The sequence below is a fragment of the Cavia porcellus genome, unplaced genomic scaffold (genome assembly GCF_034190915.1).
Source record: "Cavia porcellus strain 051 isolate PalLab524CR breed Dunkin Hartley unplaced genomic scaffold, mCavPor4.1 scaffold_22, whole genome shotgun sequence".
In the NCBI taxonomy this organism is placed as follows: Eukaryota; Metazoa; Chordata; class Mammalia; order Rodentia; family Caviidae; genus Cavia; species Cavia porcellus.
The window spans coordinates 53303779-53328784 of NW_026947505.1; the positions used below are offsets into that span (position 1 = coordinate 53303779).

Below are 25006 nucleotides of genomic sequence, written 5' to 3' on the forward strand. Positions count from 1 at the left end.
TTGAGATACTGTCCCATCAGAACAATGAATTCTACCTTAGCACCACTGCAGTTGATGCATGGCAGAGTTGGGGGCTGGGGATTTAGCTCAGCGGTATAAGCACCTGCCTTGCAAACAGGCGGTTGTGAGTTTGATCCCCGGTACCGCTTAAAAAAAAAAAAAAAGATAATGGCAGAGTTGCCAGAAGTAAAAGAAAAAAAGTGAGACACCCATTTAAATTTTAACTTCAGATAAGGAATAATTTGTTAGAATTATTTTGTTAATCTTGCACATATTTAGCTAACATCCCAATTTTACTGAGTATCGTGTATTATATCTGATGGCCCTTGCAAGATGGTGACCCAAGTTATCAAAAAAAGCATAACTAAGTTTAGTATGCAATTCAAAATTGTATGAAATAAGGTATTAGAAAGTTTTCTATTAATAGTTTTTAGGACTAAGAGTTGAGTTTCAGTTTTTTAGAAAGTGACATGAAATATTTTGACCTATGTATGTTCTAGTCAAAGCAGAGTGGCAGGCATAAAATATACTGTAAACTTTTGATGAATTTGGAAAAATAACATGCCATTGGTATGCAACTAAAGCACCTGAAGTCTGTCCCTGCCTCCACTCATTTAGTTTTAGAATGCCTTCTTACCTTCTGCTACAGGCCCCTTCTCCATTGGCTTGCTTATATCCACACCTGGGTCAGAGTTGGTGTCACTGTCTGTGTCGGGCTCCCGTTCCCTCTTGGGCCTTTGTTGTGCTTCCATGATTCTACCTTGAACCTTCTCTGATACAGCTTTTCAAGAAAATGAGATGATCCCCATACTTCCCAATGTTTTAGGCTGGTTCTCCGAGCCTGTTGTTATAAGGGTCAGCCAGGTGTGTGGTGTGAAGGAAATGAAAGAGGCCCACGCTTTCCAGTCCCACCCACAGATAACAAGCATAACCCTGGAACCAGTCATTGCTTGCTTATAGTTCCATCAGCCTGTGTTAAGGCTAAGGCTTCACAGAGTGCCCAACAAACTGTGTCCTACTACTACTGGCAAGGCTAGTCCAAAAAGTTGTGCTCACTTGGACTTAAAGGGAATTCTGCAGTCTTAGTTGGATTTGCCTTTCAGCAGTGGGTCAGTAGGAAAAAAAAATGGTTCTCCCCCCCATTTTTTTTTTTTTTTGTCTTTTTCATTTTTATTGGTACCAGGGATCGAACTCACGACCACACACTTGCAAGGCAGGCGCTTATGCCGCTGAGCTAAACCCCCAGCCCCTTGAGCTAAACCCCCAGCCCTGGTTATCCCCTTTTAAAGTTTACTTTCTACCATAAATGTTTGTCTGAAGATTCTTTTTCAGAAGTCTCACTTACGATAATAATTTAGAAAACGAAAAATATATAAAATTTTCTTGGAGAAAAAGATATCCCAATTGCCATCATACTGAAAACTAGTATATCTCACAATGGGTGGCTAGTACATAGTAAATCTTTAGTAAGTGCTGGTCATGCAGTGGCAAACTCCAAAATCATCCCAATCCTGAGGCAGAAAGAATCTCAAGAGTATCTTCTTATCCAATAGACTGCTCAGAGGCCACTTATGACTCCTGGGCTACAGATTCAATAAGCTGTCCCCCTCCACACACCACTCAAGGTCTATACACTGAAATAAACTGTTGTTAATGACCTCTACTCTGTATTCCCTACTCTTGAGTAATGAAGTTAACTCTCTCACTGTATTTCTGGGTGGTGCCTCATTATATTCTATTGTGCATCGAAACCTACTTCCCAGAGATGTCTTTCCCAAAAGAAATGGAAGTTTGGATCAGAAGGCTTACTTCCTGTGGTCAGCCAGCACAAGCAGCAAGACCCAGCCAGATATGCCTCTGCTTATTGGCCACCACCATTAGAAGGCTTGCTTCCTGCAGGGAAGCCAGTGTGGGCAGGGAGATGCAGCCAGATAAGCCCTGTGCACCCACAGGCCACCATTGGAAACCCTTGCTTCATTCAGGCAGCCAGTGCCCACTGAGAGAATCAGGCAAACCCACCCCTGCATGCCTGCTACCATCAGGGGAGTCCTGGTGTACACATGCACACGAAAGCTGAGAGAAGAAGCTGCCCCACCACCATGCACACCTGGCTATCAGGGAAGCCACAGTGTAGCTGCACAGGTCTGGAGGAACCTGCCCCACACCCTGCTAGGTTGGAACCTGGGGTCAGAGAAACCCAGGTGTCTGTCCCATTCTTGTACACCGCAGAGGAGCAGCCAATGTGGGAAGTATCTGGGACTCCACAACTGGCTTGTTGGGGGGAACCAAGGAGAATGTCAAGACAAAGGAGCAAAAGGCAATCTCAGATCTCCAGCCCACACAAAACAAGTGTAGGAGATATAGTCATGGAAGAAAATGGAAGTGACATACCTGAAATCTCTGAGAGGATAGCAACTGAAGTAAAGAAGCAACTTCATGAGACTGTGAAAGTAATCAGATCAGAAATAATGTCTCAGGTGAAGAAATTACAAAGAATTGCTCAGTATATCTAAAGAAGACAGATAAAAAAGAGGAGCATAGGAAAATGATAGAAACCTTTAATGAACAATATAGGAAAGATTTACAATGCATGAGACAGATTCAAAGAGATATCCAAGAAATCAAAAGCCTATCACAAGCTGGCAAAATCATTTGAAAGACAGTGAAGATAGACTTTCAGACCTTAAAGACAGGATCCTAGCTAGAAATCGTAAAAGGAATGCTCGGTTAAAAATAACAAGGAACCAGGAAATAATTTAACAGCTGCACTATCATGCAAAGAAAAGTAATTTAAGAGTAGTAGGTATCAGCAAAGAAGCAGGGGTCAACACAAATGAAATAGAAAGGCTATTTATAGACGTAAAAGCAGAAAACTTCCCAAACATGGGAAATGGATCTGGCCTACAGAGAAGCGAGGTGTACCAAACTCCAACTAGCCATAACCAAAGTAACTCTACACCCAGACATAATAATCAAGGACCCAGAAACTCAGCACAAGTGCAGAATATTAAAAGCTGTTAGAGAAAAGAAACAGATCACTTATAAAGGAAAAACAATCAGAATCACGACAGACTTCTCAACACAAACCATCAAGTCAAAAGGAATTTGAAGTGTTTAAAATACTGAAAGAAAATGACTTCTAATCCAGATTGATGGATAAATAAGCTACCTCCTTGATAAAGAACAACTGAAGGATTTCATGACCACCAAACCAACCCTACAGAGTGTGCTGAAGGATATTCTAGAGAGAGAGAAAGGTGACCACGGTTCCAGGAACAGCAACAGAGAACTGCCAAGCAGGACAGGCAGTTGAATGAAGGAGAAAAGTGGAGGACCAACAGCAGGAAGATAGCACAGCAGAGATGAACCAATGTATGCCAGTTGTAACCATTAATATAGATGGCCTCAATTTACCAATAAAAAACATGAAGAGAGGATCAAGAAACAAGATCCATCAATATACTGTGTACAAGAAACACATTTAACTCAAAAGGAAATTCATAGACTGAAAATCAAGGAGAGAAAATAATTGTTTCATGCGATAGGAAACCAAAAAAAAAAAAGGATAACTTGCCTATCAATTGCAGAATGGATAAGAAAGATACAGCATTTTCATACAATAGAAAGCTACCCAGCTAGAAAGTAAGATAATATCAAGGCTTTTGTTGGCAAATGGATACAACTGGAAATCATATTGGGGCGAAATGGCTCAAACTTAACATGGGTGAACCTTAGCTTAAAAAACAAGTAGTTAGTGGATTCCAAAAACACAATAGTTACTATAAAAATGATAGAGGAGGGGCTGAGGATTTAGCTGAGTGGCATAAACACCTGCCTTGCAAGCAGGCAGTCGTGAGTTCGATCCCTGGTACTGATAAAAATGAGAAAGACAAAAAAAAAAAAAAAAAAAAAGAGGAGAAAACACCTAACAGGGAAAAGTAGTAACCACTGTAATTTCTTGTTGTCTTGAACTCTTGTGTCATTTTCAAAATCTCGTTAGGTTTGGTTTTGTTCTGTCTTGTTTTGTTAGGTTTTCCTGTGTCTGATGGTATGGGCAGCTATTTTGAAGATAACAACATATATTATGGTAACCATTGTTAGTTTCCTATTCTCTTGTTTTGAAGTTCTATAATACTTTCATTCTTTTGTTCAATTGGTTTTATTCTGTTTTGTTTTGGTCAATCTTATTATATGTGATGGTATGAACAGCTATTTTGAAGAAAATGAGACATTATAGTTTAGACATTATTTATTTCCTGTTATCTTGTTTTGAAGCCCTGTAACACTTTCATTCTTTCATTTTGATTGGTTTTATTCTGTTTTGTATTATTTGGTTTCATTATGTGTGAAGATATAGACAGCTATTTTGAAGAAAACAGAAGACATTCTGGTAGCCACTGTTCATTTCCTAGTGTCTTGTTTTGAAGTCATGTGTTGTTTGCGTTATTCTGTTCTGATTTGCTTTGTTGTGTTTTGTCCTATTTTCTGTTTTATTCTCTTTAAAATTAAGAGAAAAGAAATGGGATATTAGATTAAGCTGTCAACTGATACTCTTAACTATTTTCCAGATGTCATTCCAATTTGGGTTCATTTTTTATTGGTTTAATCATTCACAATTGCCAATCCAAAAGTCACAACACTTTTGAAACAAGGATCATGGTGATGTACTGAAAAGAGAATCAACTCACTAAACCTGAGTGTTCCCCAACAAAGGGTGCGGGGGTAATCAATGTCAAGTTTATAGCCTGATTGTTAATCCCAAACACTCACTCTGAGCTGTTAGCTTCCAAGAGATGATAATAGAAATCAGCTTAATTTAACTGGTCTGTGGGCAGCTTGTTTTGGAATATAAAAAGTGACTTGAAAAGTGAGGTCGAGGGCATACAAAAACCATTTTAAATTTTGGGAGTGGACTTCTTGTTTAAAGCATTACTCACTGAGAGTCTACTAGTCAAAGACACTGTCAACAGGGATCTACAAAATAAAAAAGACTTATTTTGCCTCCAAGGAAGCTTATAGTATGGTGAAGTATATACATACACAAGTAATTCTACAGAGAGCATAAAAGAGCTTGCTCAGAGAACAGCTAGTTTCCAAATCAGTTAAGTAAAATTATAAGGTATGCCTCTGTTAATTCCACTTAAGTGAGTGAAAACTTAGGTTAACAATATTGGGGAGGAAAAAAAGTTGTTTCTAGAGATACCACCATGACCCTGATAGGTTTTCAGTTTATCCTAACAAAAATTCTAAAAGGTAGGGGCTGGGGATTTAGCTCAGCGGCATAAGCGCCTGCCTTGCAAGCAGGCAGTCGTGAGTTCGATCCCTGGTACCGATAAAAAGGAAAAAGACCAAAAAAAAAAAAAAAAAAAAAAAAATTCTAAAAGGTAGTACCACTAATCCAATTGTACTGCTAAACTTGTGACCTATGGCCAAATCTGTCTAAAATAGGTCAGAGTACAGACCAACCTGAGTTTATAAGATTTCAGAGATGTGTCCCACACTGCTGACTTGGCAGCAAAGAAATAGGAAGGGACAAAGACCAGTTAATTTACATTTTACAAACATTAATATGGAAGTACTAGCTAGTGGTAAAAAAATATATATATAAATAAAAATATACAAATATTTATATATAATGTATATTTTATTGGTCTTCGGGCCTTGCTTATGCTATATAAACTTTCAACCACTGAGCTATATCCACATCCCCTAAAACTAATATATGTCTTTAAGGGAAATCTCAACATATGTTCCAGAAGATACAAAAGAATATCACCTATTAAACCAGGGAAGGGCACACATTCCCATAATGCTATAACCATAGTATGCTGAGACAGGAGGATGCAAGTTTGAGCCCAACCTGGGCAGTTTTGCAATTTAGCAAGACCTTGTCTCAAAATTTTCAAAAGTGGGAAGAGGTGGAGGCTAACGCTAAGTGCAGAGGCTTTGGGTTCAGTCTGCAGTAGCCCCTCCCCAAAGAATCACCTATGACTGCAGGACTCTGTTTTATTTCTCCATAAAACCTAGTACTTGAGCACAAAGCTCCACAGGGTGATTTTGTGGTGCCATGCTTATGCTCCAAGCTCTTGTGAGTTCCTAGGGAGTACTGTGTTCTAGAAGGACATATGACTTGTGTGACTTTCCTTTTTCTGAGTAGTCTTTCATTGAGTCTCCCAAAAGCTAGCACTTTTATCTACAGATTACTAAACATAATTCCTAAACCATATTAACCACATCTTTTACTTTACATGCTAACAAGCAGCTGAATAGAAATTCAAGTTCTTTTCATTCTCTCCTTGCTATTCAGTGTGGTCCGTGGACCAGAAAAACTAGCATCACTTGGAGCTACTAAACCCAGACCTACGCTGTCGCTGTGCTGTCCCCCTCATGAGTCTAACATGAAATTTAAGAGCTCTGCTCTAGTTAGTTCACTTCACTGACTTTTCTGGACGGATGTGCTAATGATACTCCGGCTTGGTGGTTCTAGGTTTGGTACCATGCCCTCCTTGTGAGGTGAGGCCTCGGTGATAGATAGTAAGGTAACTAAGACGAAGCCCTGTGATAAAAAGGAAGTAGAATAAAAGACAGATGGGAATCTAGACAATTTGAAAACATTCCCCTGGACCAATGATACTTTCTGTATGTAAATACCCTGCCCTGCAAAAGAATAGAGTTTAGATTGGGCTTGGTGGCACGTGTCTACATCCCAGCCCTGTGGGAGGTGAGGGGGAGGTTCACAAATTCATGTCCAGCCTGGGCAACTTAGCAAGGCCCTAACTCCAAATTTTTAAAAACTGGAAAAAAAGCTGGCAGTGTAGCTCAGTACAAATCAGTATGAAGGCTCATAGGTTCAATCTCTAGTACTACTTAAAAAAAAAAAAGACAAAATGGAGTTCATTATAGCTTTCAATGGAGATAACACAGCGCAACATGGTGGTGGTTCCTCAAGAAGCATAACTTAGTAAAGTAGTAATAAAAAAAGAACATTTGCACATATCTCCCATACTCGCATACTTCTAAGTAGTTCCTTCATTCCTTAATAACTAACTATCCCTTTGCTGCTCTCAAAGATGTATGAGCACCTATGACTGTTTACCCTGAGTGTTTGCTATGCCCGTGTCCCATGTCTCAGAGTACCTTTGTGCTCCGTTCTCCAGTTACAGATAAACACTACCTTAGGCCAGGCCTCAGGGAGCTCAAGGTAAATGCAAACAACTTCTAGACAAGCCTATAAGTGCAAATAGGAAGCTGTGGCTCCAAATGGAGGGGAAAGGACTAATTCTTTCCAAATTCTCTTTCCTTTGTAAACATTGTAACCTTGCCTTCATGGCAAAAATATCCATTTCAAGAATGTTTTCAGCACCTAAAATGGAAGTATTGGAGATAGCTACTTTCTTCACAAATGGAAATAGCTCTGATAAAAACTGAAGCATCATTTGCTATGCAACAATATTTCTTCTATAATTGTGATTCAGCATTCCAACACAGTGCTATATTCAGTGGTACTCAAAGCATGGTTTGTGTATTTGTTCCCAGCCACAGATAAGCACACAAGATAACTCAATGGTGGTTTAGATACCTTTTTAGCAATTTGACATGATCACAAAATGTAAACACATCACCAGGGAACTAATGTCATTGGATAGGCAGATTTCAGGTGTTGAACTAAATTTGATGAATTATATGTGGCATGAACTTCATAATAACAGTAGTAGAGTATTTTTAAGGTTAATTTTATATACTGTGACCCTAAAGCCTATAAGATCCAGAATTCATCTGAGTTATTTTTTTTAAACTAAAAATAATTTAAATTTAACTATAAAAGATCAATTCTGGAACTAGCTACTGAGGAAGAATTTAAAAATGATTGTTGAATATATAACATCATGTACTTCATTTTGGGTAAATTTGAAAATGAATATTTGAGCCAGGCACAGTGGCACATGCCTGTAATCCCAGAACTTTTAAAGGCGGAGTCAGGAGAAGGATAAATTCAAGTATTGCTATGGCAACTTAGTGAGATCCTATTGTTAAAATTTAAAAAATTTAAAAGAGATGGTGGTATAGCTCAGTATAAAGACCCTAGCGTCAATTATATAATGTAATTTTAGTTTTAAAAAGAAAAATAGGAGAAGATAAACAACTGAAGCTTTACGAAAGCTGCTTTAAATTCTTATTTCCTTTCTCATCCACCTAACTCAATGAGACAGGTTTCTTTGCTCTGGCTATTTTTTTTTTATTTTATCTTTATTGAGACAGGGTCTCGCTATGCAGTTCAGGCTGGCCTTGAGCTCACTTTGTAGCCCAGGCTGGTCTCAAACTCTCGATGATCCTCCCGCCTCAGCCTCCCAAGTGCTGGGATTATAGGCGTGAGCCACCATGCCCGGCTGCTCTGGCTATTATTAAACTTAGAAACTGTGTAGATAAACATAATCAATCCCCTGTTACTCATCTATCCAATCTAGATAAGATAAGAAGCAAAAGCAAGCTCAGTCATCATATGAAAAACCTTATTTACATAAAAGGTATTTGTTTCAAGTACGTATATTAGCATTTAATATGGACAACTGCTATTTTCTTTCTTTTTGTTTCATCATAAATGTGGAGCAACAAAAAGTAAAGAAGCGATATTCCATTAATTGCCTGTGCTCAATTGTTTTTTGTTTGTTTGTTTTTTGAGTACTGGGGATCGAAGTCAGGACCTTTTACTTGCCAGGCAGGCATTGTGCCACTGAGCTATATCTCTGATATACATTTTTATTTCTTACTTTATTCTATGGTTTTTCTCTCATTGGACTTATTGAAAGATATGTTTACTGAGTCTTATAATATGAAAATGTGGGCTTGCATTTTGTATTTTTTTTACCTAAGAAATTCATTTTTGTTCTGTTTACAAAGGTCAGCATGAATTGAGGGGTCTTATCTGAGGTGTTTCTTCACCCCAGAAAGTTTAAGAAAATGCTATAGAAACTTATATGTTAATGATTATTGCCATCAAACCCAAAATTATTAAAATGGAAGAACATTACTAATAAACTAATATATAATAGAGTTGAGTAACTCGGCATGGTGGCACATGCTTGCAATCCCAGCACTCAGGAGACTGAGGCAGGAGGACTGCTGTTGACTCAAGGCTATGAATTAGCTTGATTCAATCAAATAAATATATGTGTTGCTTTTAAATGAATTAATATTTTAAAAATCCATTTTAATCTCTAATATATATATATATGTATATATATATATATATATATCACCAAAAAATGTGTATAACTCCAGCAATTCAGGACCCTGACAAATGGATAAATGTCTAGAAGTTAATGGCTACTACATAGTGAATTCAAGGCCAACTACATAGTGAGACCCTATCTCAAAAAACAAAAAAACTGAAATAAAGTGGGTAAGCTAATACAAGTGGAATGTTACCAAGGGTTAGACACTATTCTGACTACTTTCTGTATATTATGTTATTTACTCTGAATTTATGAATTAGCAATTTTTGTATCACCATATTACCAGTGAGGGACTTGAAGTACCAAAAGGTTACATCTCTTGCCCAAGGTCTCATAGCTCTAAAGTGGCAAAGCCCAGGTCTAGAGTCCATGCTTTTATCCACCAGGAACATAAAACACACATTGTAGTCATAATTCTCTAAGTGATTATGGGATTAAGTGAGTCATTTTAACCACTGTGGGAAAAGAAAGGAAAAATTAGAAAAGCCCCTTCTATAAGAGCTACACTGCAGCAGCCTTGCAGTGTACCAGGCATTGAACTAAGTTGTTCGTGTAAGATCTGAGTGTCTCCAAAGCGTGGGGCAACGCAGGAAATGGTTTCAGGTAGTAGGGAAGATGATTCAGTGCTGCATGGACCAGCAAAAATCAGATTGCATAACAGAGTGAGAAAGCTATTCCTTCTTCCCATTTCTGACTTCCGCTGATTACATCTAATAGACGAGTCCCCCTTTGGTGCTAGTCTAGAATGCTTTCCTAACATCTATTTTCTTTCACAACAGAGTCTTTCTCATTTTTATTGCATCCTTAATTTAGGACAAGTAGTTTTTCGTTTATGTTAGGGATATAGAATTCCTTTTTTGTAATTTTTTTGCTGAGATCAGGATTGAACTCAGGGCCTTTGCCCATCCTTGGAAGGTGCTCTACCACTAAGCTATATCCCCCAGGAATATAAAATTTCTTTTGGAAACATTTATTTAGGTTTTTAAAATGGGTTATAAGAAAATACTAAGGGGAAAAATAGAATGAGTCTCACATGAACAGAGGAAAGTTATGATAATGACGTTTAGAAGATACTTCATTATCTTCCAACAAGTCAGTAATTACTATTCTCTGTCTGAAGGTAGGATATCTAATTCAGTAACCTTCCCAAGGCCATTCTGTAGGAAGTAAGGAGTGGGATTCAAACCTGGAAGTGTCTGTCTCCAAAGTCAGTGTCCTTAAGCACTGGATGTACTGTTTTCCTTATATGGTAACCATGTATATTTCCTCCCAGGATAAGCCCTCTGATCTCTGTATGTACTTCATGTTCTAAAACAGCAGTTCTCACAGGTGTGGTGGCATATGCCTATAATCCCAGCACTCAGGAAGCTGAGGCAGGAGGATCTCTGTGAATTCAAAGTCAGCCCGGCTACAAAGGGAATTCAAGGCCAGCCTGAATTGTACAGTGAGACCCTGTCTGAAAGAATTTTTAAAAATTTGTTTAAACAAACAAACAAACAAAAAACAATAGTTCTCAGAATCTGATTCAGGAATACTTCAGGTAAAAGCAGTTCCATTAGATACTGAGCTGTGTTGTCTCTTGCACTCCTGATTGCTCCCAAATGTACAGTATTTTTTAGAGGATATATGACAGGTGATGTCACAATACAGAATGTGAGAATTTAGCTGCCTTATGTGAGACAGTAAAAAGATTTTTATAGGAACATAAACAATTACATTTTTTTCACTGAATCTTTTTTGTTTTGGAAAATAAAGCTTTTTAAAATAAAAAATATGTGATTTTTATTAACATAAGTTTATTGTTGCTTTTAAATGAATTAATAAATATTTTTAAAATCCATTTTAATCTCTAAAGTAGAATACATAAATATATAAATAAACAAATTCCTTGGAGTCACCAAGAGTATAAAGGGGTCTTGGATACAAAGGTATGGTTAGGGAAAATAAATAATAAGTACTTAAGATGATAAGTATATGAATTAGTTTGATTTAGTGATTCCACAGTGTGTGTGTGTGTGTGTGTGTGTGTGTGTGTATAGCCAAAGAATGTGTGTTTGCACTTCAGCAGTTCAGTGACCTGATGGATAAATGTTTGGGAGCTAATGGCCACCACTTTGAGCACTTCTTTAATTGTAGAGGCCAGAGGTAACTTCAGTTAATCTCATGATATCTTAATAAATTTAATATCAAAATATTTATGTAAGTGTTTCTTTTCCTGATGTATATGTTTTTTGGTTCTCTCTCTTTCTCTCTATCTGTACCTATATCTCTATATATCATATCACTATGAATCTAACAGTTGTAATTTTTCAAAAATAATAAAAGCTACTTTCTGCTTTAAGAAAAGGGAAAAAAGAATAGAAAGAGATCTCAAGATAGAAAATACGTGATAGGGATATTTTTAACAGTAACCTTTTTCTTCACATGCTTCTACCCTTAGTCTCTTACCCTGTCCCTTCTGTTCAGGCCCATAATCCTTAACTTTACTGCTGCAGAGGAGGGCATTTCCAACAGGAAAGCAGAAAATGATATCCAGGCTTTGTATTTCCAAAAAGCCTAAACCTATCAAGGAAATTACACTCATTGCTTTGAAGCAGTAACAATGAAATGGAGCAAGTACCACTGAGAGGGGAAAATGACATTATTGAGAGAGAGCAGCTAAATAGATAAATATTTCTGACTTCAAAGGGTGGATACAGGGAAGAACAAAGATGAGAGGGAGCTTCGAGAATCACAAAAAAGAGAGCCAGGCTGAAGGGAGCAGAAAGACAGAGACCAGACACACTGCTCAGTCTCAGCAGGGCATTGCCAGTGTCCAGGAGCCACGTGAGAGCTGGGACTGTCACTGCCTGAATCTGGAATCTCTGAGAATCACCCCACCCCTGCCAGTCCCATGAGTGACACCATCTGACTCATCCAGCTGAACAACTGTCCCTTCAAAACATCACCAACCCACCTGAAGCTATGAGGAGACTGGGGCCCTGGACATCTAGAGGGATGATGGGGCGTCCCAACTGCAAATGCTCTGGATTTCAGGGAAGAGTCCGAATAAAATCAACTGCAGGGCCACCCTGATGTGGGCAAGCAGTTAACATGCCGTTCCTCAACTATTAGGAGCTAGAGATACACCTGCTGGGTCAACAAGGGACAGTGTTACAATCTGCCAAAAGTTGCAATTGATGGTATTGAGGTGCAGTCCAGCCCATAAGGGAGTTTCCTTGGTCCAGTGGCATAGTTTTGGTTTGGTAGTTCATTTTCATCAGAATGCATTTGGGATGGAAAAGTGCTGTTCAAAAACCATGCTTTCTCCCTTGCAGCCACTTCGCCCTTAAAGATTCCTTGCCTAGCCCCCAAGTACTACTGGGTTTTCTCGTCCTCTTATACAAAAGACTTGATCTACAATAGACACTCCTCAGGGTGAAACCTAGCAAGTGGAAAATCATGAATACATGCATTTTTGTGACAATCCATTCTTGGCTTTCAACTACCCAGAGGAATCTATGACATTTGGATTGGAATCTGGGCTACTCTTTACTAGCTACGTGACCTCGAGCATGTCGCTTAGCATATCCTGCTTCCATTTCCTCCTCAGTGAAGTGAGGGTGTTCATGATGTTTAAGAACTGACCCAAGGATCAGAGGAGTGCTTGCTGTCATTATCAAGGAGGTAGACCACAAAGAAGTGGGAAACCTGTGTCTCAGGAGCAACCCTCATGTTGAGAGGTAAATGAGGGCAGCTTTGGTGACCACGGCCTATCTTCAGGATGCAGCCTGTGTAGCCCTCAGAATTCACTTACTCAGCAAATGGTCCCACATGGAGGTCATGTGGGAAAGTACAGGGAGGCCACTTTGCACATGGCCAAAAAAGTTATCAGCTGCTAGAAAGTAAGTGTCTTGTTTTGAGAAAGATCAGGGTCTGAAGGTAGCACTAGAAAGAACCATAAGCTATGATCTTGGGACACAATTTTGCCCCAGAAACCAATGCCTCTTTAGTTTTGATGTCTAGTAGCCAGGCTGGCCCACTGAAAAAGCAGAAGTGTCACAGTCAGCAGAAACTGGAATCCTACTCCATCACTGTTTAGCCGAGTGTTCTTGGGCAACTTACTAAACCTCCCTAAATCATGATTTCCTCTTTTGCCAAACTGAGCAATAACCTACTTTGGTTCAGTAGTTCATTTTATGCAAAACACTTACCAAGTACCCAATAAACACTCTATAAAGGGAGACATTACTGTGGTCACATGCCTTTACTAAACTGGGACTTGAGGGACCTGAGTAGAAGAGGGGTCCCAGTGTCTGATTGCTCGAGGAATCCTAGAATAACCAACAACTATTAGAGTGAAGACCCCAGCCTCATTGTATATTTTCTTGCTCAAGCTCAAGTTTGCAGAATTTTTAGGACTTCTTTGTGCTTAGGAACCAGGCAAGAAGAAAATTAAGATCAGAATATTCTTTCAAAACTATCTTCTCCCTCCCCAGTATTCCACGGAGTATAATCTGTGATATTGCTTATTATAATGGAAATCCACACTTGATCTTGACCAAAAGGCTGAGAAGCAATTGTAATAGAAATCTAATCAAACCAATTTAAGTACACAGTTTTCTCAGAGGCCAGGGTCTCATCTTTTCTGCTTCCAAAGTATGTCTGCTGCTTTTCTTTACCTACTTTCTCTTCTTTATGATGCACATGGGCACAATGGCTGATCAGACCATTTTGCTTGATTGTTTCTGTTTGTTTTTAATTTCCTGGTTTACATACAGCAGATCAGAGGTTCCCTGTTTGACTGCCCCAGCTCCTGCCACCTACCTGACCCTAAAAGCCCCAACCACAGGTGTGCATATATTGGGAACGGTGGAATGGTAGAGACTCATAATGTATACAAATACATCTGTATATAATTGCGTTATGTGTATGTGAATATATGTCTAGAATAAAATACAAAACTAATGACTGTTACCTGTGGAAATTAAATTTTGGATGTGAGCAAAAGTACAGATTTTATATATGAAAGGGAATTATTTGATATTTTAAAATTAAAGAGACAAATAAAAATCCAGTATTTTAACAATGACACACAGCCAGAATGGGTGGCAGAAAAGGTTGTCTGTCCTCTCCATGGCCGAGGGTTATTAGGAGGAACTCTCTAAGGTGGACAGGAGAAAAGCCTACCTCTCCCAGCACCAGAGCATCCTGGGGCTATCCCATTTGGAGAATTTGGCCCACCTGCAAGCTGAAGAATCTCTCCCTCAATGCCCACACACAACATATATTAATCAAAGAACTTGAACTTTTCAGTTCAACCTCCCCCCAATAGAACCCCATATATTTGTATTTATGTATGAAAACGTCACTCGTCAGTGATGAGAGCTGAAATGTTTAGCAAAGTAAAAGGATGACTCTGGAAAAACTTGAAAGCTAACCTGAGGAAACAGAAGTAACCCTGGATGTTCTAGGAACACAATTACTATTAACCGTGGGCTTATGTGGCTGCTCAGGGCTGTTCATAAAGGAACTTGAATGGGTTGGGAAATTAAAATTCTCCCTGAAATCACTATCATTTTTAAATTTTCCCCTTTGATTCTTCCTTTCTTGATACGAATATGTTCATTGTTTTATACCACAATGGACATTAATGGAGAAAATATTAATCTAGCTGTGTGGGCACCTTCATGGGAGTGCCTCAGTTTGCTATACTATAGGATAACAGTGTTAATTTGCCATCCACAGAAGGCAGTTTCAATGAACATGGCCCTTTGTTTTCATTTGCAGCGAGCAGTTCAATAATAATGATTTTAGAACACTGTTCACTATCAGAACGAGAACTGAGTGAATAGTCCATTATAACTGAAGCATTCTCTTTTATCACATTATTTTTTCAAGCCTTTAAAACATGGACAAGTAAACTATTTCTGTGCAAACTCTTTTCCTCTTCCTTTAGAATTTCCCCCTAAGCAAGAAATATTTGCTAAATCCCTACTTGGGGATTTCAGCATTACTAGCATATAACAGCTTTCAAAATCATTTAAGGTAATAGTAAGGGTGGGGATAATATTACAGGGACTTACTGCAAAGATAGTTTAAATGGTTTCTCATATAAGACCTGCCAAATTGTTAATATTAGTGAATCATTCCTTTCATTATGATATTATTAAGATGAAAACAGTGCTTATAGATCGTGAGAGTTTGTTCACCTCTGTCTGGTTACATATGAGGAAATGGATCTTTGAAAAATTAGAAATGTTGTCTATAGTTTCATACTAAAACAAAGAATTATTTTCATTCTAAACTCTGTACTCTTTAAAAATCGATTTGACAACCCTCTTTCAGGCTGTATCTCCAGAGATGCCAAATTTTCTCCTCCCAACCCACATTCTCCTTTGGAGTTGCTTTCTCCCAGCCATAAGAGAGCTAGTACCTCGTACCATGTGACTGTGTCCCCCCAGTCTTACCGTGACCTAAAGGTAGACATCTGACCTAAGCTGGGTTGATCAAATGGTCTCCCAGGAATTTGTAATAGGGACAAAGAGGCTGAATCATTAAGCAGGGGGCCAAGCTGCAAGGTCACATCCAGTTGGCTTTCCACATGCTAACCAAAGTGAGGGGAAACTGGAAAAACATGAGTTAGCAGGAAAAACCTATCTGCAAACACAGAAGCATCAGGATAGAGCAGACAGATCTCAGAGACAAGTAAGTCATGTACTGCAAAAGACAGCAGAGCCCAGGAGAGAGGAAGAGCGGTTCACAACATCCCCGCCTCGCCTCTAGGTCCTGTACTGTCCAGGAGCCCTGGCTTACCCTGGCTCATTGTAACCGCCTAGTAACCTCTGCCTTTCAGCCCCGCCTCATTTCTTCCAAGTTGCTCCACACATCCTGGTTTTTTCTGAGACACTTCACAACTCATATTGAATATATTTTGGAATAGAAAGGCTGTCCACTTTTATGATGATTATGGAGATTAAAGCCTTATATCTCAGACTCCACTGCACAATGAGTAGCTTTCTCCATTCTTTCCACTAATTATTTAGGCTTTGGAGATGGAGCTTTTAAGGTAAGTGGTTTTGAGGACTCTAGGATGGGAGCTAGCCTCACTCTGGATCTTTCCCCACAGATATCTTAGAGTTGTTCATTCCAAGAATAGAGATATTATTGTGGTATGTAACTGCTACTTGGGGACATATGTCAGGATTTCTAATGACTCTCCACCCAAAATTTCCAAGAAAGGGTTAATCCTGATTTCTCATAAAGTTCCTTTTCCTTTAGTCATAATTGTGGAATCTTCATATCATCAAGGCTGCCCCACTAAGAACGTGGCCATATGCATGAAAAGCTCAGATACTGTTTCTGTGCTAATCTCTCCACAACGGTGACAGAGACTTTGAAAGAATTCCACTTGTCCATCCTTCTGCTTCTCCTGCTCCTTAGTTAGACAGAGTCTAAAGTGCTAAATTGCCCATATGGGGCTCAAACTTGCAGTCTTCCTGACTCAGCCTACTGAGTACTGAGATTACAGTCATGTGCCACCACACCTGGCTTCCCTTTGCCCTTCAAAAACCACAAAGTACTGATGAAAGAATTGCGTAGATTAGGCTTTATCAACTGATTAAAATGATAAATACTAAGATTAAACAACATGAAAAGATGTTTATGATTCAATAAATAAGGAATAAACTCAAAATTCTAAGTCTCAATCATGTAAAAATGGTGAAGTCAGTTTTTTGTCTTTTTGGTTTTTTAAAATACAGTCTCACTATGTTGCCCGGGCTATCCTCAAATTCCTAGGCTCAAGTAACACGCCTGCCTCAGCCTCCCAAATAGCTGGAATTATAGGTGTGTCCCAGTACTGCATGGCATATCCAGGCATAAGCACTGCATTTTTCCTGGTAATTCTCAACAAAGTAAGTCAGGTAAACATGATTTATCTACTGATCTCGGTATGTAAGATAAAATCCATCAGGCATTTTTGCCATGGATCACTTTGACTAGAGATGAGTCACTGTTTTAGTTTGGGTCCAGAATTTTCCCTACATTTACCTGATTTTGTGCTCTATACTGATCCATAGCACTCTCAACCGATAGGACATCCTGATAATGAAGAGCTGCCAGTCTTTCTGTCCGCAATTACTTTACTTAGATCTGTGAATTAGAGACCCTTTGTTTTGCACTACAGAAATTTCAACAGTTGTATTTAGGTTGAGTATTTGTTTGTTTGTTGTCGTCCACCATGTTCTAATTCTGTGACCAAGTGGTAGGATGATTCTCCTCCAGTATGCTAATAATTTCTACAAAGTTTCTGTGAATGCCTTCTCCAGCTGAGAGAATACTCTCTAAATCTCTTGAAACTTGCTGTGTCGTCTGCATCCGGGAGAGGAAGAGGAAGCTGAGGATAGGCTGAGCACAACCTAGAAGGTCAGCATTACAAATAACTCATTTTATGACTATTTTCTGTCCTAGTCACAAGAAGTCTGTTTGACTAGTGGAAAGAGTAAAGACAATTCAAACTCTTGCTGTTTGCAAGAGTTTGTCTAATTATTTCAGGTCTATCCCAGAAGACATTTGTTGTATTTGTGGGCACTTATCATCTCTTGAAAGCACTTCCCACATGGAGAGAGTCCTGGCTTCTCAGGATAAGACTAAAGCTCTCTATCCCGGCCATTTCTGCAGCCAGGGTGCAAGTGCATGACCTAGTTTCTGTAATCAGATACAGCCACATGACACTGTGATGAGGCAGAGGAAATCACGAGAAAGCAGGTATATCATGCAGAGTCTGATTTTTGATGAAACTGTGGGGCATGGAAGAAGCACAGAATGAGTAGCACCCTGGTGTTAGTAATCCCCTGGGGGGCTCTCAGTGCGGCCACAGTGGGATGGTGGTGGTGCTGTCTCTTCCAACAGCCCAGCAGTGTAGTTTGGTTATTAATTCTTTCTAAGTAATCTCAGAGCATGATTCTTTTTCTTTGGAGACAGTCAATGTGTTGATACCTTTTAGTACATTCATTTTTTTTTTCAATTAGCAAGTAGGTATTCTATTGTGTGCAACTAAAAGTCTTGAACAATATGCTTATTTTCATGATTTCATAAAGGGCTAAAGGGCTTAGAAATTGTTTCTTTTTCTTGTTCATCATACTTCATCAATATGTTGATATAAGTAAGACCACAGGTAATAACATATCCTAAATTTTACTGGCTGCTTAGCATTAATTCCAAAGTTTCTCCTGGAATCTCTAGGTTGCCTCATATATAAAATAAATAGTCCTTGTGTTCCTCTCTTTTGCTTCTCATGCTGTTATCAGTGACTTAAGAAACCATTTGGAGCTTTTGGCTCTGTTCTGAGGTCAGTGCCAAGCGTGATAAGACTGGTGCTCGTGACAAATGCATGCCACCTGCCAGGGCTTTCAGTGTCAGGACCCGCTGCACTGTGTCTCAGGCCCACTTGTTTTATGGGTGTCCCTGTGAAACTGCTTCTTTTAAAGAATGCATGAAGTTCTTCTCTTTGTAGGGGTCAGACATGAGACTGGGCTGAGAAGCCAAATAGGATGCTTGTTTTTCTTGATTCTCAAATATACAGTCTCTTCTTCCCTCTCCATGGATGCAAATAGTTACCCCTGCCTGTACCAGTTTATCGTTCAAGTTTTGTCCTGTTTCCTCAGAATGGAAACAATTTAGGATTAAGCTGGTGGACTTCTGAAGTATTGTTTTTTTTTAACACTTCAGAGTTGTAGGTGTCATAATACTATTTTTCTATAAGAAGAAAATTATGGCCTACAAATCGTCAGTTTGTCATATGAAATTTGTGCTGACGCAGCCTGTCTGTGCCCGAATGCTTTTTACCTGATGTCTTCTTTCCTTATACGCTGGGTAGTATTTGTGTATTCACAGAACACAGGCAGTTTCCGTGGCAAGTAGATCCAGAATGTTGGCATAAGCACTGAGTCTCAGGAAAATGAAGCAATTAAGGAATTTCTCAGTAGTGTCACTGCCAGTTTTCCCTGGGCACTTGTACCAGTGTTGATTGTAATGACTTTAATCAGGACATTTTATTCACCCTAACTCAGAAGCTCAAGATTTTAGAGATCAACAGAGGATTCAATGTATTATAGTCTAGCTTTGCAGAAATTATTGGGTGGAGTTTTTCTGTGAGTAAATAGAGCAGTAAAAATCCCTTCTTACCACGACTTTCCTCTCTGCTTTGCCATTTGGCATTTGTCCACTGTAGTTATTTTAACAATTCCAGTTTATGGTTCATAAAAGATCATAAAGCAGTAATATGCTCACAGATTGAGCTTTGCAAATAGCATTCAAACACCTCTCTTCTGGAAAATACTAAAAAAAAAAAGGCCTTGAATTTTAAAAGGATAAAATTTTCATGGCTTTTTGGATCTGCATCATGATTCTTTTGAGAAACACAGCTTGCTTCTGTGTAGTGAACTCCTATAGCTTTTTCAGAATTTATCTTAGGACAAAGACAGGGATAACTAGTGACTGTGACAGCGATATCTGGCTATGTTCTGAAAGACAGATCCCACAAGCTGCCAAAGTGGCCCAGGGAAGAGACACTTCAAGGGAAGTATAAGCATTTTACGTTTGATTTTAAGCCAAAGATACATTCTATGGAGATTTGATGGCTAAAAAAATACATTAGGATGTCAGTTCACTCATTCCACTTCTAGCTGAATCCTACAAGAGAAACAAAATTTATTTTGAGGGTGTGGTAGGACAGCAATGGACATGAAAAAGAATAGCAGGAGATGCAGATGAGAAATGTGACTCAGGATGTGGGCAGGGGATACTGTGGATTTAAGGGAGCCAGTTATCCCTTCACCGGTGCCTGCTGTCACCCCAGAAATGGTGTGTCTGCCCTCTCTTATGTTTTCTGGTAACCAATTTTACAAAACATTCAGAGCAAATATATGGAGACTAACTGAGCAAATGGAGCAGTGCAAGAACTAAGCAACCCCTTGTTATGTGCACAAAACAGATCATCATAGCAGTGGTTATATTGATAATGGAGAGTAAAAGAAAGTAACAGTGAGGGCAAAAGACACTGAAGCCACCCAATTATCTTTGCAGGGCATGAAAAGTCTCTTTGTACATATGTGATTAGCCTGACAGTGCATTAATTACAAAGCTCAAAGTAATTCTGAAATACAGTTTTGGTTAATGTGCATAAAATATTTCAGTCTGGGCACATGGAAGAATTGTCCCATATCTTATGCTTTCTTTTTCATTTTTTCTCAGCACAGTCTAAAAATACAAAATGTATAGAAAGGCCAAAACTTTCTTGAGTCCATCTGACTCTAAAAAGGTGAGTGAACCATTTGCTCAAACACCAGCCCTGTCACTTATTTCTCATGTCCCTGAGTGAGATCCCTGGGCCAAGCTTCCCTCCAGGTGGTAAGAGGATCTCCAAGTCACATGATGGAAAGGGGAGGGTGAACCTGCAGTCCTCCAGCTCTGACTCTCCTTCTCATGTTTCTGGCAGCCTTTATTTGCCATGATTCTGTGCAGAAATTCCTTGTACCTGTGCTTTTGGTCCATTACTGCTTGGATTAGAGTCCTGAAGTCCTCTTGAGATACCTGTAAACATCAGCAGATAGCCCAGTCTCTCATAACACAGAGGAGCACAACCTGCAGGACCACTGGGATGACTCATGCTGTTGGCTAGGATCTGAGATCAGGGTCACCTGTGTGATTCCTGGGAAGACAGCATAGTGGGCATCCCTAGCCTGGACCAGATACCTCAGATCATAACATCTTACTGTTTTTCTTTCTGAGGTACTAGGGGTTGAACCCAGGAAGTACTGAGCTGTGTTCTCAGCCCTTTTTATTTATTTTTTAAATTTTGAGACAGGGGCTTACAAAGTTGCCCAGGCTGGGTTTGAACTAGTGATTTCTTGCCTCTGCCTTCCCAATAATTGGAATTATAGGTGTGTACCACCACGCCAGGCAGAACCATAACATTTCAGAACAGGAAATGTATGCTGTGGTTCTTGAGAAGGACCAGGCAAGTAAGGAAGGGTGGAGTGATGCATACCAACGTCTCCACTTGGAAGACATGAATGTGCCTGTTTAGAGGACATGGGTCAAGTGAACCACTTGCACAAAAGGAGCTCAGTGACACACAAGTAGGAGAAATAGCCAAATTAGGACTGGGGGCGTAGCTCAACATAGAACATAAGCTTAATTGTACAAGTGCACTAATCTCCAGCACTGTGAGACAAAGAAAAAGCAAGCAACAGTAATGCACAAGAGCCCAAGCTTCTCTACAGAAGCTGCAAAATTTACACTGAATACCCGTCTATCCCTTAGAGGGATCAGGAAGTCCTTCTTTCAATTTCAGACTCCAGTCATGATAGTTACGAAATTAGAAAGGAACTGAGACAAAGGAAATTCTGTGGCTTCCTCAGTGAAGTAAACCAGTTTTGCTAGAGAGAGAGGTGAGCAATCAGTGTCAAGCAGAAAAAAATAGTCATAGCCACCTCCTGAATCACTGCATAATTAGCTTCTGACATGCAGAAAGTCTCAAAGAAGCACAGCAGTAAAGGAAGTGAATGAGCCAACTGCACTGGCTCAGGGCCCACGGAACACCCTGCTTCAAGGATAAAATTGTATCTTTTGTGCCAACAGTTCAGGCAGAGGAACCTAGACAGATAATGCTTGGAATGCAACAGAACAAGCTGAGAGATCGAGGCCCTTTAAAAATGGCATCCAAAGGTTGGTTTTGCTTAGTTTATTTGCTTGGTTGTTTTAGTGCAGGTAATGAGATGAGGGCATAAATAACCCACCATCTTGTTCTAATTGTCATCCCTTTAGATGACACAGAAAGGTGTCATCTAGGTAAAAGGGTGTGGAACCCTGCTACGTCATACTTCCCTCCTGGCTAAATGAAAAGCCAAGGGCTCCTATAAAAAGCAATTTGCATCCAGTTCTTGGGGCAGGGAAGTATTTGCATATTGACAATGTAACACACTAAATTTTAACTTGGGTCTGTTTCCTCCTTGCTCAGAAAGTAGGTCACATGACTTGCACTTGCCAGGCAGGTACTTACACCACTGAGCTAAATCCCAGGCCATCACATGGCTTTTAATAGCTTTAGCCTCTTCAGAATTGAAGCCAGAGTGAGCCAGTGGTTACTTGAGTGAACTACACATCCTGGTGTACGTTGGAGAAAAGAGAAGTCAAGGTGAGGATCACTGACAAAAGTTAGGCTAAAAATGACCTTTAGTCACTGTCATTGGTGTGTCTCTCTTTTGCTTCAAAATTCTCATGTTTTAAGTTATTTTTATGTGTGAGTGAAAGCAACTTTTAACTTACAATATTTTCTTTCTGATTTCTGGTACTGTTTTTCTCATTTATTTTTTATTAAAGAAGTATTGTTTTTTGAATTAAATAATAAAGCTATTTAAAAACCCATAGCTGATATATGTTTGCTTTTTAATTTTTCATTAGATCACCACAAATCAGACTTAACTTTCAATTGCAGATAACACAAGTAAGTTTCTAAGTGATGCTAACAGAGATGCACTTTCCTTTATCATAAACAAATTAAGAATTTTAAGTTTATAGGTGTGCAAAACATCAAAACACTTTAGCCAAAAAAATGTAATTTTAAGAAAAAAGGGTAATTTCTTACTTTTAATCTAAATTTTATTTAATTCTTCCCAGTAGAATCAGTGCCTCTGGAATCCCTTTTGGTGTTGTCCAATCCTTGAATTTCTTCTATCTCTAGGTAATAAATCCACTTACCAATGAGCTGGGAAACTTATCACTTTTTTTTTTTAATTTCAAACTTTTCTTTGCCAAAATAAAATAGCATAACACATTTCCTCTGTAATCTTCATCTGTGACCCCAGTCCAGCATCTATGAAGTGTTTGGCTGCCAAGCCAGATCGTGGAGCTACTCTTCCATAGCACCCAGAAAGAAGAGCTAGCTGAATGACCCTTTTCACGAGAGCTTTCTCCCAGGATACTGTACAATCCTAGGCACTGCACAGGTCATAACTGGCTCACCCCCTCAGGTCATGGAGTGCTCTTAACAGCGCATCAAGCACAGCCTCAGGGCCGCCTGCGGCTTGCTGGGGGACAGGGCAGGGTAGGCCTGAGGGCTGGAGGAGTGAGGTGAGAGGTCAGCCCTGAGTGAGTGTGCGGCCAGAACACTTTTCTTCTCAGTTAATCCTTTTCATTATCTACTAATAGAAAAAGGATAGCATAGAGTTAAGGAAGTCTCCTAACTTAGTAAAAAACAGAACAACACCACCAATAAAAACTAGAGAGTAAAAAGAGAAACAGAAAACCCTCTCCTACCCCAGTTTCTGGGCTGTAATCAAGAAATCAATATGTGGCCAAATTCCATTAGTTTAGAGAAAGCTATAGATTGGTCGTGTGCAGTGCAACATACTAATATGGTGATTTGACAAAGGAGATCAAAGACCAAAAATTTAAGATCTGACAATAAATGCTAGGAGGACACTTCATCTGATGAAGTAGCTAGAAGGAGCTTACAGTGTTCTGTGCTTACTGCTCTAACCACTTTACCTGTATCAACTCATTTAATCCTCAGAACAATACTGCTAGGCATTCACCATTATTGTTTGGCAAACGAGAAAACTAGGGCACAAGGTGGTACTTACAATAGACACAGAAAATCCTCCAGAGGACTTTCAGCTCAGCTGCCTCTACTCCTTCATCTCCGCTTTTTCACGGTCTCCCTCGGCTGTTTGGCCTGAGGTCTTGGTCTTCCCAGGGCATCCTGCATTGGGCAACAGAGGTAAGGTATAAAGGCCCAGTGATCTCAGCTCAGGATTGGATAATTCCAAGAAGTAAGAAAGAGTCCCAGCAGAGCTCCTTAGCTGGTTAGCAGAAGCTCTGCTCAGCCTGCATTGCATTTTACTTTCTGCCTTAACTGGGTGACCACTGTCCTATTTACACAGGACTTTCTCAATTATAGCACTGAATTTTTTTCTCCCCCAGTATCCAGTATAGGCAGATCAAGGTGATTGGTTGCTTCAGCCCAGTCTTGCTTCCTAAGTAAAATATTCTGAACCTATTCTTGCTCTCCAACTGCATCGGACTCTGCTTCTTGAGAACCTCACCATCCCAGCCCATGATAGTATTACACGCAGCTGAGTTAGTTAGAAATATAGGCAGCCAGACAGGGCAGGGCCCTCAAAGGAGCCAGAGTAGAAGTTCAGATACCTTGCAACCTTGGAAGAGACAATCACCTCCTGTGGTGAGCCAAATCTCAAAAGAAAAGGCAAAGCAAATATAACCACATCCTAAGGATCCACAATCCAGATAGTTCTCTATCACCCCGAGGAAGTCAGGAGTCAGCATCCCGCCCCCTACAGGAAGGGTGACTGCTGTTAAGCATGCCTCTTACTATGTGACTCACTCTCCTATTTGCTCCTAATTTAATCAATTTTACCTGAGCAATTAATCTCATTGGTTGACCACAGTTCCGTCCTACCTTATGCCCACCTTGCAAATTCCCATTTTCCCCCACCTTTGACCCATTTAACCTCATGATTTTACTCTATAAAAGACCCTAGAAAACACAAGAGTCCCTGGCAACCAGCTCAGGACCCCTTCTGTCTCTCTCAGACAGAAGCTTTCTTTCTCTTAATAAATATATTCTACTCTTAACCCCCGTTGTTTCTAAAATTCATTCTTTGACTTTAGAGAACACAAACTCACACTCGACATAGTAGGTTGGGAATTTCATTCCCCTATGTCAGCAGGGTCACTGCTGGTGTCAGTATCATTGCTGGTGCATATTC

General features: G+C 39.6%; 1 long non-coding RNA gene across 1 annotated transcript; it reads left to right on the forward strand.

Annotated features, from left to right (window-relative positions):
* The first annotated feature begins 841 nt into the window (after positions 1-841).
* LOC134472134 (uncharacterized) lies at positions 842-14180 on the forward strand. The gene is made up of 2 exons (XR_010041998.1): positions 842-5253; positions 5385-14180. It is a non-coding gene; the product is annotated as an uncharacterized LOC134472134 (long non-coding RNA).
* Positions 14181-25006: the final 10826 nt, after the last annotated feature.